Genomic DNA, 7,929 nt, shown 5'->3' on the forward strand with positions numbered 1-7,929 from the left:
TAGTTCAGGTACACTGAGTTTGGATTTCCATTTTTCCTGAACTGTAACGAAAGATATCTATATATCATTTAAATTATTTAATACTGCATTGAACACATTCAGCAGCTAACAAATTTCAAGTGATTCAAGTCTTGCAAAATAAAATCTACAAAAAAAAATGAATGATGTTTAACATGTTGTCAACAATCTGTTTAAAAATTGCACATCATATTTCAGGTACTCTGCCTTCAGAATCAGTCTTTCATAACTCATGATCATGTTCAATAAACACCACATCATGGAACAAACCTGGAACTTCAAAACTGAGACACGTGGACTGAAGTATTTTATACTGAACCAAACACAATACTGAGACTTGTTACCTTAGAATGACAGCATGAACATCTGGTTGCAGACTGGGCTTTTCCTTTGTCAAAGTGAGGTTCTGTGTGGAGAGGTGCTGTGGGTTTACATGAAGTCCCACTCAGAGTCCATCAGTCTTTTTATAAGGGTGACTACATGGGGATTTACAGTAGATGCCTTCTTGTGGAGCAGCTTCCCCGACCTCTTGGACATCACCTTCTCCTGGCTGGCCTTTGTTCCCCTCTCAGGGTTGATACCAAGGAAGCGCCTACAATGAAATGACAAAGAAAGAGTATATTAGGTGTGGTAGGCAAACATCCCTTAAACTCAGTATGGAACTCTGTCACATTCATCAAAAATACAAACAAACTAACAAAAAAAAAACCAAAAACAGGAAACTAAAATTATTAAGCAAAACAGAGGCTTCCACTTATAACAGCTATTTAGTTCAGTACACATTTAAATCTAATTTTTGCAGCCGTTTGCATAACAAGCAAATTTACTTTTCCTAAGTGGAGAGAAAAGCAACATGACACATCCTACAAACTTTTTATAAAACTTGAAATACATGGAGGACTAAAAGTGCCAAAATTAAATAAACAAATTCATCATTAAATAACTAATTAAATATGTCATTAATTCATTAAAATTGGAATTTGAATACATAAATGTATTATTAAATATGTCATTAATTCATTAAAATAGCAATTCATTTTAGGTTAAAAAAACATATATTATTATTTCACTAATTAATTATTTCATGGTCCTTGTGTTGCAGGGGATCATGAATTTATTTTATCTGTCAACCTCGCCCGTCAAAGTCGGTGGGCGGATCCTAACATCTGATTGGTTACCCTGCACATCAAGTCAAGGCAAATCGCTTCCAGGTAATGGATTGATGCAGAGCTTGTGAACACATTCCGATACACTGGGTGGCGCTATTCACCTCTACGTTGGTTTGAATTAAACAAAACTTTATTGGCAACTGCTAAAGACTCGGTCCTCTACCCCAAATGTTGATACAACACGGTGCAAGACAAAATTTCCTTTAGCACCTACTCGGCGCGGTACGGCTCGCCACTACTGTACTGGACTCGGCTCGTCTCGGTTTAGTTGTTTTTCCATCACATTGAGTACCACCTCATCGTGGGTGGAGTCGTCATAGCACGGCGGACCGGAGGTCCTTTACCGTCATTTGTGTGCGACACAAATGCAACACAACAATGGACATGGAGGCGATGGTTCACCTGCTGCTCGGTCTGTGGCTTTCTGTCAGATTCAAAGTAATAGAAGAGTCGGAGAAAGCTGAGAGCGACGAGTCGAAACACTCAGGAGACACACAGGAGAGTTTGGGAGGCGATACAGCAGCATCAAGCTGAAGACAAGAGGATATGAACTATGATATGAGGGTAAGCTAATGCTAGTTCGCTAGCTATCGTATATTAGTCCTGTGAACGACCCTGTAATGGCTGCAGTTTATCGCTATTAGGTATTAAAATATGCAAGTTCGGTAAAATTGGCAAGATATTCACAGATTCGGACTTCTGGCATCAATAACTCATGAGATATACGTTGTAAAATCATAAACAATGCCTCTTTCCCATCGTTGTAAGCTAGACAATGTGCTACAAGCCCAGTTTTATCAAAACTCGCTGTCTTTGAAGCTACAGAAATAACATTGATGTCTATGAGCAGCTGGCTGTGCAACGAGTGAACAGGGACCGTCTGCAAATAGCAAAACCGCTGCAACAGCGAAGAGAGACACTACACAAATATTCAATTACTTAACTTTTATACACTGTAGTGTCACCAAATTTACTGCAGCCATCATTTGTCTCCTGCTGGTGACAATACAACTTTTGGTTTGATACTAAATACAAAATCTGAATTTTAAGGAATTTTCATTGTTTTAGTATTGTTTTATTAATAATAAAACTCAATAACTTCACTCTTATGTACTGTGGTGTCACCAAATTTACTGCAGCCATCAGTTGTCTCCTGCTGGTCATACTACAACTCTTGGTTTGGTAATAAATTAAAAATATGAATTTTAAGGATTTTTTTCTTATTTTCTTATTATTTTATTAGTAATAAAATTCAGTAACTTCCCTCTTATGTACTGCAGAAAGATTACACTCTGTCTAACTATCAGTTGGCTCCTGTTGATCTTACTACAACTCTTGGTTTGATATTTAACTATTTTTCATGATTTTAAGGATTTTTTTTATTAGTAATGAAATTGTTGTTATATATCTCAAATATTTTTTGTTGTAACAGATAAAGTGCTCATCCATTTTTTTGGTAGATTGTGGAACATTAATAACCAAAAGTCAGTGAATTTTATTTTATTTGGGTTGTTTATTGCCATGTGAAGTTGTGCACACTATTTAGTGTGCATGCTTGTGTATGAAGTTTAAGGATTATGAGTAAATTAGCTTTGATGGCTCTTCTCTTGATGCATGTGGTGCTATATTTTTAGATCCACAGTGCACCTGTTTGTCCAAATACATGATACTGAATAGTAATGAAACTTGGAATCCTCACCAAAGAGAGGATCAGATAACACCAATATACCACACTAAACTGTTTAGACTGTCTCCTCAAATACTGACGATTGGGAAGAAAGACAATAAGATGCCTTCTTACAAGGCTGCAGCGTTAACTGATTCATTTAAACCATAAGGTTAAACAGCTAATAATATTTTCCAAGTTAAGGACTGTACAGACAATACTTGGAAGAAAAAACCTGAAGGTGTGATCAGTACAACCTTTTGATGGTTGGATGGAGTTAATTTTTTCTGCAGTGTTTAAGAGTAAAGTGATTGAATTTTATTTACTACAAAAATTCCTTAAAATTCAGATTTTTTAAATTTAATATCAAACCAAGGGTTGTAGTATGACAATCAGGAGCCAACTGATGGCTCCAGTGAATCTGATGACACTACAGTACATAAGAGTGAAGTTATTGAATTGTATTACTAATAAAAATAATAATAAAATAATAAAATTCATTGAAATTATGAAAAAATGTTTTCATATCAAACCAAGAGTTGTAGTATGACCAGTAGGAGTCAATTGATGGCTCCAGTGATTTTGGTGACAATACAATGTATAAGAGTGAAGTTATTGAATTTTATTACCAATAAAAATTCCTTAAAATTCAGGTTTTGTACTTAATATCAAACCAAGTGTTGTAGTATGACCAGTAGGAGACAATTGAAGGCTGCAGTAAATCTGGTGACACTACAATGTATAAGAGTGAAGTTATTGAATTTTATGACTAATAAAATAATAATAATAAAATAATAAAAATTCCTTAAAATTCAGATTTTGTATTTAGTGTCAAACCAAGAGTTGTAGTATGACCAGCAGGAGACAAATGATGGCTGCAGTAAATTTGGTGACACTACAGTGTATAAAAGTTAAGTAATTGAATATTTGTGTCGTGTCTCTCTTCGCTGTTGCAGCGGTTTTGCTATTTGCAGACGGTCCCTGTTCACTCGTTGCACAGCCAGCTGCTCATAGACATCAATGTTATTTCTGCAGCTTGAAAGACAGCGAGTTTTGATAAAACTGGCCTTGTAGCACATTGTCTAGCTTACAACGATGGGAAAGAGGCATTGTTTATGATTTTACAACGTATATCTCATGAGTTATTGATGCCGGAATTCCGAATCTGTGAATATCTTGCCAACTTTACCTAACTCAAGTGTGGAGCCAAACGACAACAAGATTCTCAGAGGGCGGAGCCAGAGAGCAGTGATTGGTCAGACCATAGACGTATAGAAGACAGCGCGCTAGCGGATCTAGTCTGCTATATATGTCTATGGTCGGAACGTGTGGTAGCATCTCTGGCTGCTGTTGACCTTGTTTTTGGAGTAAAACACGGTAAGAAGATAAATACTTCTAACCAGCAGCGTTGTTTTGTTGTACGTTAAGTCAGCGACTTGTGAAGAGTTGTGTTTTGTCGTGTTTGAGCAGTTGATCCAGACGCGCTAGCTAGCTAAGCGGCTAAGTTAGCTAGCGGGCTAATTAACACAGGTGGCTAACTTACCGCTGAACACCTGTGTTAGTTACTGTCGCAGCTGTCCTCATTATTAGAGTGAACTTCTCAACCTGTATTTCTCTGCTGTGTATTTTAGCTTTTAAAAAAGTTATTTTACTTTAAGGTTAACAAACTCGTTCAGCTGCACTGAAGTTTAACATTCAGCTGGTTTGAATTAAACCACGCTAAACTTAACATTCCGCAACATTATCTCTCTGAATCTCCATAATTTCATTAAACTCCTTCTCTGTCAATGCTTTCAGCAGAATTTAGAAACACAACACCTCCTAAACAGATATTTTGAGGCTGTGAGGTTGAACGTTTGAGAGTTTATCAGTGTGTTTGTTTGTGGTCTTTCTGTTTCTAGGTGGAAGCTGAATTAGTGAGGATGACTCCTGCTCCTGTCATCTCTAAGCTCCTCACACATCTTTTACCTGCACATGAGGAAAATCACTCCTGTAGAATGCAGGTATGTTTGTCATTATTATAAAAAGATGTTGCCTGGTGACCTGTCAGAAACCCATCATACAGAGTCAGCCAAAATAATGTTTACACACATCAGGAAAAGAAAAACTTGCATAAATATTTCAATACCAAATTTATTCAGACATCATGAGAGTAATAAAAGTTATCTTTGGCCTCTACAATTACAAGAGGTGCTCAAAGTGGTGGCCACTGGCTTCCAGACATTTCTGTTGTGTTGTAGACGTCACTTGTTGATGCTCCATTCATGAGGGTAGCGCCATCTGTTGGGAAAACATCGTACAACAGGACACAGAGTTATCGTACTTTGATCAAACTTAGAAAGAGGAATCTAAATGTGTAGAAGTATTTATGCAAATGAAATATCTGTAAAAGTTTTTCTTTTCCTGATGTGTGTACATTATTTTGGCTGACTCTGACTCTGTGAACTTAATGAGAACAAAACTGTCATTTAGTTGTTGCTCTGAAAGCTTCTTTAGTGAAAACCGGTTGGTGTTCTGCTTTGAAACAAACTGCTGTTGAGGTCTGTGTTTTTAGGTTTAACCCCACAGTTTCTGAATGAACTGATAGTTGTTTTTTTTTCCTGATCAATGTGGACGTTATAATTGATGGTAACATTTACTGGTCATATAATCAGCATGACAATATAACAGTATAATATTCTGACCACCTGACTAATACTGTGTTGGTCCCTTTATGCTGCTAAAACTCCTCTGACCCAGTGGTTCATCAGAACCTCTGGGGATGTCCTGTGGATTCTGTGGATCCTGTGGGTTGCAGGGTGGGTCCTACCTAGACCAGGCTGATCCTGGACCATCCCACAGATGCTCAATCAGATCTGGATGTGGGGAGTGTGGAACCCAGGTGAACAGCTTAGCTCTGTCGTGTTCCTCGGGCCACTCCTGAGCAGTTTTAATTTGTCCTGCTGAGGGTGGCAGCTGGCATCAAGGACTGCTGTTGCCATGGAGACTAGGGGGTTGTTTGTCCTGCAGTGTTTAGGTGGTGGTACATGTCAAACATCCACATGAATGTCAAGGTTTCCCAGCAGAACGTTGCATTAGAACAAGATGATGGATGTTGTTCTCTTCAGCTGTCAGTGGTCAGAATGTTGTGGCTGATCAGTGGATCTGTCTGCCTTTACTCTGACATCCAGAGTTATACAAAAGTGTAGTATGTGTGCAGTGCAGAAGAGATTTACTTTACTGTATGCAGTTTTTTTTTTAAGGGAGAGCATTTTTTTTTATCCACCTGAATGAAGACCCAATCTTTCCCTTCAAAGGATAGTTAATAATTACTACGGCTTCCATAGTTTTCCCATCAGAGAAAATCAAATCCATATACAGATTTTTATTAATTCCAGGGCTGGTTCAGTAAAGATTACAATAATAACTACATCAGATGATTCTTTGTCACAATTGGAATTTTGCAGACTGAGAGATGGTGGAGAAGGTTTCAGTTCTTGTTTCAGCAAAATATGTTAGAATAGAAGATCTTTATTGTCGTTGTAAATTAAATTATCTGCAAACCAGCAAAGTACATCAGTCTGAGGTATCTAAAAATTTATTCTTAATGCTGGAGAGCGTTTGATGCTGAAGCAGTGACCAGTTTTTCTGTTTCTTCTCTGGAGATGCACAATGAGGGACGTCTGCAGCGACTGAGAAAGAGTCTCACCACATCCTGACATGAGGAAAAAGACTTTATTGAAGATTACAATGGGAAAAACTATCAGACAGCAGACGGCTGCATTCAAGGTGAGCTCTGAACATTTGATCTGGAACAGGAATTCAGTAACGGCAGCATGAGCTTCATTTCAGTCTGTAGCTGCTGAATTCATGGATGAATCATCTGACACTAGAGAGGAAGACCATCAAACATCCACGTCAGCTGATGGAGGTCCAAGAGTCTCACCAAACAACCTACAGAGTGAAGACCTCCAATCTGATTGGACGGCCTCCTATTCAGCCACGTGTGAACAAATGCCTCTAAGTTGATTTGTTTTCTAAAATAAATCTAGTTTGAGTCCTAATCTATGCCTGTGTGTTTGCTTCTTTACACTGCTGTTAACAGTTTAGGCTGTTAGATTGTTCCAGATAAGACGAGTACAAGATTCTTCAGAGCCGTTCTACCACGAGCCTGACAGGAAGAACTCCAGCAGCTACTGAATGTTCCTGTGATCCCCTCAAGGTTACAGGAGGAGTCCTACAAGGACGAGCTGGTCCACCTGATGGTGGCCAGTTGCTGCGGTTCAAAGCCAACACCAACTACGTGGACTTCTACTGGACCACACGGAGGCCTTCAAACCGGACCAACAAGTTCAGCGACTCCCCGACTCGTGGGTCTGAGGACGCCGCTGAGCCTCGGTCCAGCCGGCCTCCTGTCTGTGGGTGTTTGAGTGCTGAGAGGTTTGTGGATGCATGTGAAAGTTCTGTGTTGAAACAGCAGCTTTGGACTCAGTAACGCCAGGAAAAACCAAGAGCTCCTATATTTGTGACTTCCAATAAAAAAACTGATGAAAATAAGTTTGCCAGGGTTCTGACTGATAACAGATTATTAAATAATGAAAATAATCGTTTAAATATTCCTTTAAATAATCCTTTTAGGTCTACATTTCCTTTACACTGACTTCTTGGTATATGTACAAGTATTTTGGGTGGAATATACCATTAAGCCCAATGTTCAAGGGTTCTTCTGGGAATATACCATTAAACCAGCCTTTTAGGTAAATGTTCCAGGATGTTGGGTAGAATATACCATCAGATAAACCTTTTAGGTCTACATTGGAAGATTTTAAAGTAGACTATTCCTCCAAACCATCCTTTAGGTCTACATTTAAGGCAGAATACTCCTTTACACTAAGATTTTTTTGGTCTACATTGAAGGATTTTATGTGAAATATTCCTTTGAACAAACTTAAGTTTCTGTTCAAGGATGTTGGGTGGAATATACCATCAGACCAACCTCCAAGGTCTACAGTAATGAATTTTAGGTAGAATATACCATTAAACTCACCTTTTAGGTCCACATTGGAGGATTTTAGGTGGAATTTTCTTCCAGACCGT

The 7,929-nt window shown here is 38.4% G+C and overlaps 1 long non-coding RNA gene across 2 annotated transcripts; it reads left to right on the forward strand.

Annotated features, from left to right (window-relative positions):
- The first annotated feature begins 3,858 nt into the window (after positions 1–3,858).
- LOC129347862 (uncharacterized) lies at positions 3,859–6,896 on the forward strand. Of its 2 annotated transcripts, XR_008600157.1 has the most exons (4): positions 3,859–4,230; positions 4,755–4,856; positions 6,498–6,621; positions 6,726–6,896. It is a non-coding gene; the product is annotated as an uncharacterized LOC129347862 (long non-coding RNA). The 2 variants fall into 2 exon arrangements; XR_008600156.1 differs by having other exon boundaries at positions 6,498–6,896.
- The last annotated feature ends 1,033 nt before the right edge of the window (positions 6,897–7,929 follow it).

The sequence above is a fragment of the Amphiprion ocellaris genome, chromosome 21 (assembly GCF_022539595.1).
Source record: "Amphiprion ocellaris isolate individual 3 ecotype Okinawa chromosome 21, ASM2253959v1, whole genome shotgun sequence".
Lineage (NCBI taxonomy): Eukaryota > Metazoa > Chordata > Actinopteri > Pomacentridae > Amphiprion > Amphiprion ocellaris.